We start from the raw sequence: 11,015 nt of genomic DNA, 5'->3' as shown, positions 1-11,015 counted from the left end.
CTTATACGAAATAAGGGATTTTCTAGGGTTTCCATACTTACATCAACATTTTCATCTAAAGGTTTACATGGCCTTCGTAACAGATTTTCGTAAGCAAGACAATGACACTTAAATACTTATGAATTCACCAGCTTTATAGGTGATACTCTCTTTCAAAATAACTTGTATTCTCAGGTCAACAGTAGACAGGTACGATGGCCAGGTTTTGAGAAGACGGAGCAGACAAGACTCGTCTTTTATTTTGATTTATATTTTGGTGTATTACTACAATGAAAGAACACACATGTATTAAAACTTTACTTATAATGCAATGGATGATGTTGTTGCTTGTATATTATATTACACTGTTGTGATACTGTACATGACGTCCTCCACCCCTGAACGTTTCCGCCGTTCGTGGTTTTGGGGTGTGACATATCTCCATGTTGGCATGAAAGAGGTGGGCTGAAACAAATTTCACTTTGTCAGTTTTGATGGCAAGCTTATCCATAAGAGCATTCTCAATAGCAAGATCTGCTTGAAGATTTTCAATCTTGGAAGTGATCGACGTTTGCAGCTCTACATGATCAGCCTGGATGCCAGTCTGAACCTCGAAAGTTTTTTTCTCAGTTTGGAGTGTTGTGCTATGGTTCATAATTACCTTCTTCGCAGCAGTTGTGTTTCGTTCCGAAGAAGTTCAAAAGTCTTCCATAAACTGTTTAACATCAGAAAGTAGTTTATCGACTTTTTCAGTCATTTCACGAACAATCTTCCCGGAGTGTTCAACGGCCTTTGTCGATGTAGCAAGATTCTCAGCATGCTCCTTGGTGAGAGTGTCAAATAAAGATTTGTAAGGCGCATGGGAATATTCACTGTTGGACGAATATTTGGAAAACTCAAGGAGAGTATCCAACTTATCATTAAGGGCTTTGAAATGCCCCTTTATCGTAGGCGCATATTCGTTATCACTAGATGATTGGACGTTCAATGGGTTGTAGTGGAAGTCTTGGAAATAATCCTGATCATCACCAAACACCGTATCAGGATCATCATTTCTTAGAGGTGAGATGGGAGAGAAATCAGGACCAACAGTGACACCAGAAGCACCTGCCCCCGTATCAGATACGTTGACAGTTAATAGCGGTGTACTAGTAGTTGTGGTGGTTGTTGCTATAGAATCTGTGAAAAACGGTGTAAGTTGAGGTATTGATACTTGTGGCTACGAAACTTCAATAGAGATGTTTAGACATGGAGCAATGGTAATTGGAGTGGTGGTTTGATTAGGGGTGTGATTCGGAGAGATGGAGGTGAAGCCCTATAAATAAATCTTATGTTTATGGAACACAAGTGGGCATTGAGAAAGTTACCTCTAGATTGGGTTGAGCAGCAGATGGTTCCGAGACCACAGGTTGCAAAGTTGTAACTGTATCTTCAGTTTCGTGTTGGACTTGCTCTGTTCCCTAAATTATGGAAATTGTATGAGAATTTGAATCCTCTGCAGCAACAAGAGTAGGAGACCTTGTCTTGTGAGTCTGTTTCTTTACTTTCTTCTTTGGAACTTGATCTGGTTCAGAAGGTCTAGCTTTCGTCTTTCGCTAACTTCCCCTTTTAGGCTTGTGCGCTTCCTCCAAAGCCTTTTGCATCTGTGGTGTTAAAGGGAGAGGACATGACATAGGTTTCTTTCTGTATTCTTTAATAACCACATTGTTTGTAGGAACATTGAGAAGCATGGCGTATGGAAGTGATCCAATAAAGGCAAACTTCGTAGGATCAGACATGATGATGTTCAAAGTGTGAAATATCGGAATACCTACGACGATACACCCCTGAGTCACCAGAATGTTGAGTTTAGAGATGGATTTGTGGACAATGACAGGCCAGAACCAAGCATATGAAATCTCCGAGTGTCGTGTTGTGGAAAGACTACTTTGAACTATTTGCGCCCAAAGAATGGAACCATAATCCAGGTTGTGTCGGATTAGGTGTCTAAGCCCATAACTATTATTGGTATGTACTTGACCCGAGAGTAGCATGGTCCATTTGGGTTGCATGACACGGGAACAATCTGAAGGATGGATAATTAAGAATAGGTTATTTATGGTTTATTAATATATTATAAGTTCTAATATATTAATATGAAATCATATTATTTAATTAGTACTGATCAAGAATTAAATTAATTTTGTGATCAAAAGAGACTAATTAAATATAAGGGGTTGATTTGGTAAATCATTCATTCTTATAAAGTGAGCTTATGATCCATAGTTCTTCATGTTGGGCTAAATCCATGTGGTAACCCATGGATACTCCATGGAGTTTTTAACCCATGGAGCATGAGGGATATGGAAACTCATTAGGGTTTACATGGTGTAACCCTAGTTTGCCACTCTATATAAGAACCCCTCTAGCTCATGAAATTGGCACTTAAGTGGGCACTAAGGAGTGACTACTGGAAACACAAGAGGGCAAGCCGATTTTATGAAGTGCAAGTGATCTCTTCTCAAGTTCCTCCATTTGTTGGTAGTGTTGTGTGATTCCATTTGAGGTGCAACACTTGGGGAACTAAGCTCTTAATGCTCCAAGCAACAAGCTACAAGAAAAGGTATGTCATCTAACTTGTTTTATTACCCAAGTATCAAAGTTTTGTATGCTAGTTATGGTAATACCTTGGAAAGTTCAAGTTTTCATGTATAATAGAGAAAACATATATCCAATATATTTAGGGTTGCATGTACACCTTAGGAGTGTTAGAATGCTCCAAACCCAATAGTGGTATCAGAGCCTAGGCCTATATTCAATTATACTTGATGCTACTTGTTGTTTAAGCTTGAAAAATCGATTTTCTGCCGTTCTGGACAGTGTACTCGCCAAGTCCACTTGGGGACTCGCCAAGTCGAAGCATAATTTTGAACAACTCGCCGAGTTTGTTCTTGCACTGGACAAGTTGGTGCTCCAGAATGCAGATTATCAATGTTTTTGGCTAGAATTGGACTAGGATCATTATCCTAAGCTGTTTTTGAACCTATAAACTTGTTTTTGATGTGGTAATGATCATGCTTATCCAATTTATAAGAAAATTGTCAAAGTTTCATTTTTTGTAGTAGTTTATATGATTATGCTAATTACATGAAATTTGCTTGATATGAATTATCTTGGTCATATGAGTTTAATCTAGATCATGTACATTATTTGACATGCTTGTTAGTTTATTTAATGATCTTTATGGCCTTTAATGTACTTCATAACTTGTTCTCAAGTTATGGAAAATGAAAAGTTTTTATTTTAAAGAATTCATTAAACTTATAGGTTATGGTGTTGAAGAGTCTTTTTCCATAAATGTTTTTACAATTCATAACTTGTCCTCAAGTTATGGATTTTCAAGGGTCTTTTCATTAATGCCTATATTAAACTCAAATGTTATGGATTCCAAAAGTTTTTGAAAAGTTCAAAACTTGCCCTCAAGTTTTGGAATTTGTAAATATAGAGTCTTCTTTTGACACATTTAGTTCCAAACCCTAGAATTTTAAAAGTTTAAAATTCAACCCTTATATTATTATAATATTAAATAGCCTTATATATATATATATATATATATATATATATATATATATATATATATATATACATATGTATAAGAACAAAGTCAATCTTATGCCTCATTCACGAAGCCGGTCTATAAGAGGGTATAAGGTTACTGCCTATAAAATGGAAGTTTAATGGGTGTCCACTCTCACCCACCGCTTCCTTGACTGGTGGAGGGTCGTTAGCCGAACGGGTAGAATATGACTCTAACTCTCCCTTCATTAAAAGTATAATGATAAATATAAAGTAACTAAACACTTATAAATTCCCAGATCGTAGATACTCAGGAAAATGTAAATATGGTGCTAACCCATGAAATTGCACTTTGCACCTTGTTAAGTCCTTAGTGGAGCATGTGTGGTTAATCGGCACACTAATCTAGACTGACAGTGTGTGACAAAGGGTAGTTTGATGTTAATCATAGATCAACGGAGCGTGTGTGGTTAACCGGCACATTGATTAGGTGGTTGTAACATTGGGTGTACCTAGCTAATTTTCATGGTTATTCACACCTTGTTTATGATCCTCGGCATCGCTGTCACAAACTTGAAGGGCACAATCGATATTTAAACATGCCATTGAAAGTTTCAATGAATTGCAAAGGATCTAGGAATTTCAATTCACTTAAAACCTAAAATTCTTTTTCGTTTTTCGTGATTGAAATTGGTAAATCATCATTTGCCTACCATCAAATATTTTGAAGTTTGAATTATGGCATCCCTCTTCCACATTATAAAAGATTTTGCTGTGTCCTAGCCTTAATATTTCATTTGGGTGTTATATTAAGTACAAAATCAACTAACTTGAATTTCTCCCATTGTAGATGTCTAGTTCAGACAACTGTGGTCTTCCCAAATCCTTTGGAACAAGCTTTCCTCTTAAAGATGATGTCCCTGTTGGAATAGTGTCTAAGGCTGTAACTATATTAGTCGAGTATTTGATCCGGTTGTGCATGGTCCTTTTGGGTTGCCTTCACCATAGCAACTTGATGGGATGATTTATTGAGAGAGAGTAAATATTATAAAGAATAATATATGGTTATTTAATTAATATAAGTCATAGAATTAATTGGAATTAATTTGGTGACTTAAAGAGATTAATTAAATAAAGGGGTATAAACTGTCAATTGTTTGATAGTTAAACTTTAGACTGTAAATCCATTGGGATATGCTTTGGACGAATTCTAAGGGTTTTAGGATAGCTAAAATCGTCCATATAGATATCTATGGAATGGATTTGGATAGCCTTAAGAGAAGATTATCCAATTAGGGTTTAGGTTGTAACCCTTAAGGAGTCTACAAGTATAAATAGACCCTATGGCTGATGGAATTCGACACTTAACCTAAAGTAAGGAACCTCTGGTCAAAATTCCTCCCCTCTCCTCTCTCCTAAATCTTTCTTCTTGCTTTGGTGTTTGTAAGCCATTAGAGGAGTGACATTTGTGACTCTAGAAGCTCCAAGACCTCAAGATCAACAAGGAACTCAAAGGTATGATTCTAGATCTGTTTCAATGTTGTTATTTAACCTATTTAGTCATTAGAATACTTGGATTCAATGCATGTTTATTAGAAAGCCTAGATCCGACCATTAGGGTTTTGCATGCGCACATAGGAAAGGTCTTATGGCTAAAACCCATCAGTGGTATCAGAGACTGGTTTGGTTTTCTTTAAATTCTTGCTTGAATAACTGAAACAAACCTGCAAAATTCAATTTTTAGGTTTCTGAGTCACTGACTCGGCGAGTCCCAAGGTGGTCTCGGCGAGTAGGCCTGACTCGGCGAGTCCCCTTGTGCACTCGGCGAGTCCAGGCGTCAGGAATGGCCAGATTCGAGATTTCTTTGTAATTATCTTATCTAAACTTTCCATAAACTAATTAGATCAATGTTAATTCGTTTTTCTGATAAATATAACTGCAATCGTGATCTAATTAAAGATATTTATCATATAATAAAATATTTAATTTCCTTATATGATAATTAATTAATTATTTTGATTATTTTGGTAATTATCTTAAATAAAATCAAATATAGATAATTAGGATATTAATTGTTAATTGGAATTATTTGTTATTTGATCCTCCATGTTTTAAATGTTTAAAACTTGCCCTCAAGTTTTGAAATTTATATTTGTGATTAAAAGTTTTAATTTAGACAACTTAAATTTCAAACCCTAGATTTTAAAAGTTTTAAAATACAACCCTATACTAATATGATATTACTAGAATAATATATATATGTATAACTAAATGCTAGTCTTACCGTTAGTAGGCCTCATTCACGAAGCCAATCTATAAGGTGGGTATAAGGTTGCGGCCTATAAAATGGCGCTTAATGGGTGTACACTCACACCCACCGCTTGCTTGATTGGTGGAGGGTCGTTAGCCGAACGGGTAGGATAGGGCAACCTCATCCTCTCATTAAAAGTATAATAAGAAATATAAAGTAACTACACATATTTTTAAAATTTCCCAATCCTAGTTACTTTAGGAAAAGTGAATTGATGCAATCCCATGAAATTACACTTTGCACCTTGCTAAGATGTTAGTGGAGCGTGTGTGGTTTACCGGCACACTAATTGGTTCTAAGCGAAGGTGGAAAAGGGTGATTCATTGTTTATCATAGTTCGATGGAGCGTGTGTGGTTTACCGGCACATCGAATAGGTGATCGTTACAATGAAGGCACCATGTGAATTTGCATGGTAATTCACACCCGCTTTGTGATCCTCGGCATCCCAGTCACAAACGAGAGGGGCATATCGAGATTAAAACATGCCATTGAATAGTTTCAATGAATCTCATCCGAACCTAGGAATTCTCAAAAACACTTAGGACTAATAGTTTAGGTTTTGTGATGGAGAATTAGTGAATCGTCATTCACTTACCTTCAATTTATTTGCATGTTAGATTACGGCATCCCTTTTCTAATATGTAAATGTTATTGTTGGATCCTAGCCCTAATTTTTCTTATTGGGTGATAATTAGGGATTCTTATTCTAGTCTATCTTTGTCCTTTTCTAATTATAGATGTCGAACGCAAACAACTCTGCTGCTAGTTCTTTCACGTTGACGAGCCTTTGCCAAAAGGTCACCTTCGATGGAACGAACTTTAGCGAATGGATAAGATACATTCGCACCATTGCTCGCTATGAGGACAAGGAGTATGTCCTTGATGAGAAGCTGGAGAAAATCAACACCGAAATCGCTACTCCAGCCGAAATCACCGCCTTTGAAACTCATGAGCGAGATGCAAAGAAGGTACATTGCATCATGATCGCCACCATGAACTCCGAATTCCAAAAGTCCTACGAGGACATGTACCCGTACGAGATGCACCAAGACTTATTGGAGAGGTACCACCAAAACGCGAGACAAGAGCGGTATGATATTTTCACTAACATGATTTCCGCGAAGATGGGTCATGGAGAATCTCTTACCGTGCACTTGCAAAAGATGCAAAGGTATGTCGACCACCTTCGCAAGTTAAATGTTGACTTCGGGGAAGACTTGGCGATCGACATGGTGCTTCACTCTTTGCCTCCGATGTACAACCAGTTCAGGATGACATACCACATGAACAAAGAGGAGGTCACCCTAAGCAAACTCCAAGGTCTCTTGAGAGTCGCTGAGAGCAACTTCAAGGACAAGTCTGTTGCACCTACTCCCAATCCGCCCGCTGCTCCTGTCTTGGCTATTGGTCAAGGAAAGGGAAAGAAGAGGAAAGCTTCATCGAAGAACTATCGCAAGGCGAAAGCCCGAGATGGTGCCTCTTCTAGTGGGACCAAAGTTGATCCCGCCAAGCCCTGTCCTAACCCGAAGGAGGCAGAGTGCCACCACTGCCACAAAATAGGACATTGGAAGAGAAGCTGCCCAGAGTACCTGCAAGCAATCAAAGAGGGAAAGATCAAGCCATCTTTCGCAGGTATATACACAATCAAATCTAACGATTCTAATCATGCTATTTCTTGGGTTCTTGATACCGGTTGTGGTTATCACATTTGTTCTAATGTGCAGGGACTAAGAAGAAGTAGGGATGTGGAGCAAGGAAGGACCAATCTAATCATGGGGAACAGAAGATCATCGCCTGTAACCAAGATTGGAGTGTATTCTTTAGTGCTTAGGAATAGTTTGGTTTTAGATTTGTACAATTGTTGCTATTCGCCAGAAATGGCAAGAAACATCATTTCATTTCATGGTTTATATAGACAAGGATTTAGATTTTCTTTTAATAATGAGAATGGTTCTATTTTAGCTTATCTAAATGGTGTCTTTTACTTTGAAGCTATACCATGTAATGGAATATATGAAACCGTTATGATTGTTGATAACTTAGGAAATGATGTTTTGAATATTGATTCTTCCACTAGTATGGATAAAGCATCCTTGTGGCATTGTCGTCTTGGACATGTCAACAAGAAACGCATAGCCCAACTCCAAAAGGATGGAGTGTTGGAGTCATTCGACCTTAGGGAAGATGACACATGCGAGTCTTTTTTACTTGGAAAGATGACTATGTCACCCTTCACGATTACATGTGAAAGGGGCGAGGGTCTATTGGACCTAATACATACCGATGTATGTGGACCATTTAGATCAACCACGAAGGATGGGAACCACTTATATGTGACTTTTACCGATGACTATAGTAGATATGGGTATATCTACTTAATCAAGCAAAAGTCAGAAACCTTTGAAAAGTTCAAAGAGTTCAAGAATGAAGTGGAGAATCAATTGGGCAGGAAAATCAAGATGCTTCGATCCGATCGAGGAGGAGAGTACCTAAGTCTTGAATTCCACGATTATCTCAAGGAGTGTGGAATAGTTTCACAATTGACGCCTCCTAGGACACCGCAGTTGAATGGTGTGGCAGAAACGCGTAATCGAACCTTATTGGATATGGTTCGCTCTATGATGAGTCGTGCTTCACTACCTATCTCTTTTTGGGGGTATGCCTTAGAAACTGCCACCCATATCCTTAACCGAGTCCCTACTAAGAAGGTTGCCAAAACACCTCACGAGATGTGGACAGGGAAAGCTCCCTCGTTGGCACATATCAAGGTTTGGGGTTGCGAGGCTTTCGTAAGACGAGATACTCACGACAAGCTTGAACCCCGAAGTGAGCGATGTATTTTCATCGGCTACCCGCAGACATCTTTTGGATATCTCTTCTATAGACCGAAGGACAATGTTGTCTTCGTTGCGAGGAGAGGAGTTTTCCGAGAGCGAGAACTCATAGGCCAAGGAGACAGTGGGAGGCAAATCGAACTTGAAGAGATTCAAGAGTCGATAGATGAAGGAACCTGTACCGCTGGCATTCAACCCGAGGAGGAAACTCCGGTTGAACCAATTGACGAATCCTTACCTCTTAGACGTTCCAATAGAGTTAGAGTTCTACCCCAGTTTTATGGCTTTCATATTACTACCGAAGGGGACACGTATATTAGTGATGGTACACTAGTAAATCTTGATGAACCTAATAGCTATAAGGAAGCCATGGCAGGCCCGGAGTCTGTAAAGTGGAAAGAGGCAATGGATAGCGAGATCCAATCCATGTATGATAACCAAGTTTGGAATTTGGTTGATTACGTGCCCGGACGTAAGACCGTTGGGTGCAAATGGATCTTCAAGAAGAAGACCGATGTGGATGGGAACGTACACACATATAAAGCGCGATTGGTTGCGAAGGGCTTTACTCAAACTCCCGGAGTTGACTATGATGAGACCTTCTCACCAGTTGCAAAGATTAAATCTATTAGAGTGATGCTAGCAATTGCCGCATTTCATGATTATGAATTTGGCAAATGGATGTCAAGACCGCCTTCCTTAACGGGAAGTTGGCTGAGGATGTTTACATGGCTTAGCCAGAGGGGTTTGTGGATCTGAAGCATCCGGATAGAGTGTGTAAGCTTGAGAAGTCCATTTATGGACTTAAGCAAGCATCTCGCAGCTGGAATCTTTGCTTCGATGAGAAAGTCAAAGAGTTTGGATTTGTACGAAGCGAAGACGAGTCTTGTGTATATGTCAAAGCCAGTGGGAGTATAGTAAGCTTCCTCGTTCTATATGTCGATGACATATTACTCATAGGAAACGACATCCCGACTCTGTAGGAGGTTAAGTCCTGGCTCGAGAAGTGCTTCGCTATGAAGGACCTCGGAGAGGCTTCTTACATTTTGGGAATAAGGATAGTAAGAGAAAGAAGTAAGAGACTAATTGGACTTAGTCAGAATACTTACTTAGAGAAGGTACTAAAACGTTTTAGTATGGAAAACTCAAAGAAGGGAGAACTACCGATACAAAGTAATGCCAAATTGAGTAAGACTCAAAGTCCGAGTACCGAAGCTGAGAAAGCGGAAATGAGCCGAGTACCATACGCTTCCGTAGTTGGCTCAATCATGTACGCTATGACTTGTACTCGCCTTGATGTAGCCTTCGCTTTGAGCATGGTTAGCAGATATCAATGGAATCCTGGCAAAGCACATTGGATTGCGGTGAAAAACATCGTTAAGTACCTTCGGAGGACGAAGGAATGGTTCTTAGTCCTCGGAGGAAGTGATGACTTGAAGGTGCGAGGGTATAGTGACGCCAGCTTTCAGACCGACAGGGACAACTATCGATCGCAGTCGGGCTGGGTCTTTACCCTAAATGGAGGAGCAGTGACATGGAAGAGTTCCAAGCAGGAAACCGTTGCTGATTCAACGTGCGAATCAGAGTACATTGCAGCGAGCGAAGCGTCGAAGGAGGCAATATGGCTAAAGAACTTCATCGGTGATCTTGGAGTTGTACCTGCCATAAAAGAGCCAATGGAGATTTTATGTGATAACGAAGGAGCGGTTGCCTTGACCAAGGAACCGAGGGATCATGGTAGATCAAGACATATTGACAGAAAGTATCACTTCATTAGACATCGTGTAGAAGAAGGACAACTCGTAGTGAAGAGGATATCATCAGAAGATAACCCAGCAGATCCGCTTACGAAGGGACTGAGTAGGGTTAAGCACTTGCAGCATGCTAGGAGTATTGGGCTGAAGGATGATATTAGCATAGATTAGATAGTATTAGAAACGTGTAATAGATAAATGTAATTGACATTTGATGATTAAATAAAGAAGTGTTATTTATGAGTAATGTTACTATCTTATGTTAATTGTTTAGCTATTGTTTCACTTTGCATGTTTTGACTTCCAGAATAATTGAGTTTATTAGGAATAATCGAATTGTTCAAATGGTCCACAATCGTTCATATGTTGGGAGTAGATATGAAAGAAGACTGTCATGAATTGGTGTGTAGAATGTCTAAATAGTGTTGGACATAGCAAAGGATTGCTGCAACGTTCATGAGTGCTTATGAACTAGTTTTGAGCATTGGAATAAACCCGCGCTTGCTGGAATCACCTTATGGAATACGATATAAAAGGTGATCGCAAGACGATAATATCATATAGTCTTAGAACCTAGATAT

Source organism: Lactuca sativa, chromosome 8 (genome assembly GCF_002870075.4).
Source record: "Lactuca sativa cultivar Salinas chromosome 8, Lsat_Salinas_v11, whole genome shotgun sequence".
NCBI classification, from domain to species: Eukaryota; Viridiplantae; Streptophyta; class Magnoliopsida; order Asterales; family Asteraceae; genus Lactuca; species Lactuca sativa.
The sequence above is the reverse complement of the archived record's forward strand: the minus strand, read 5'-3'. Positions refer to the sequence as shown.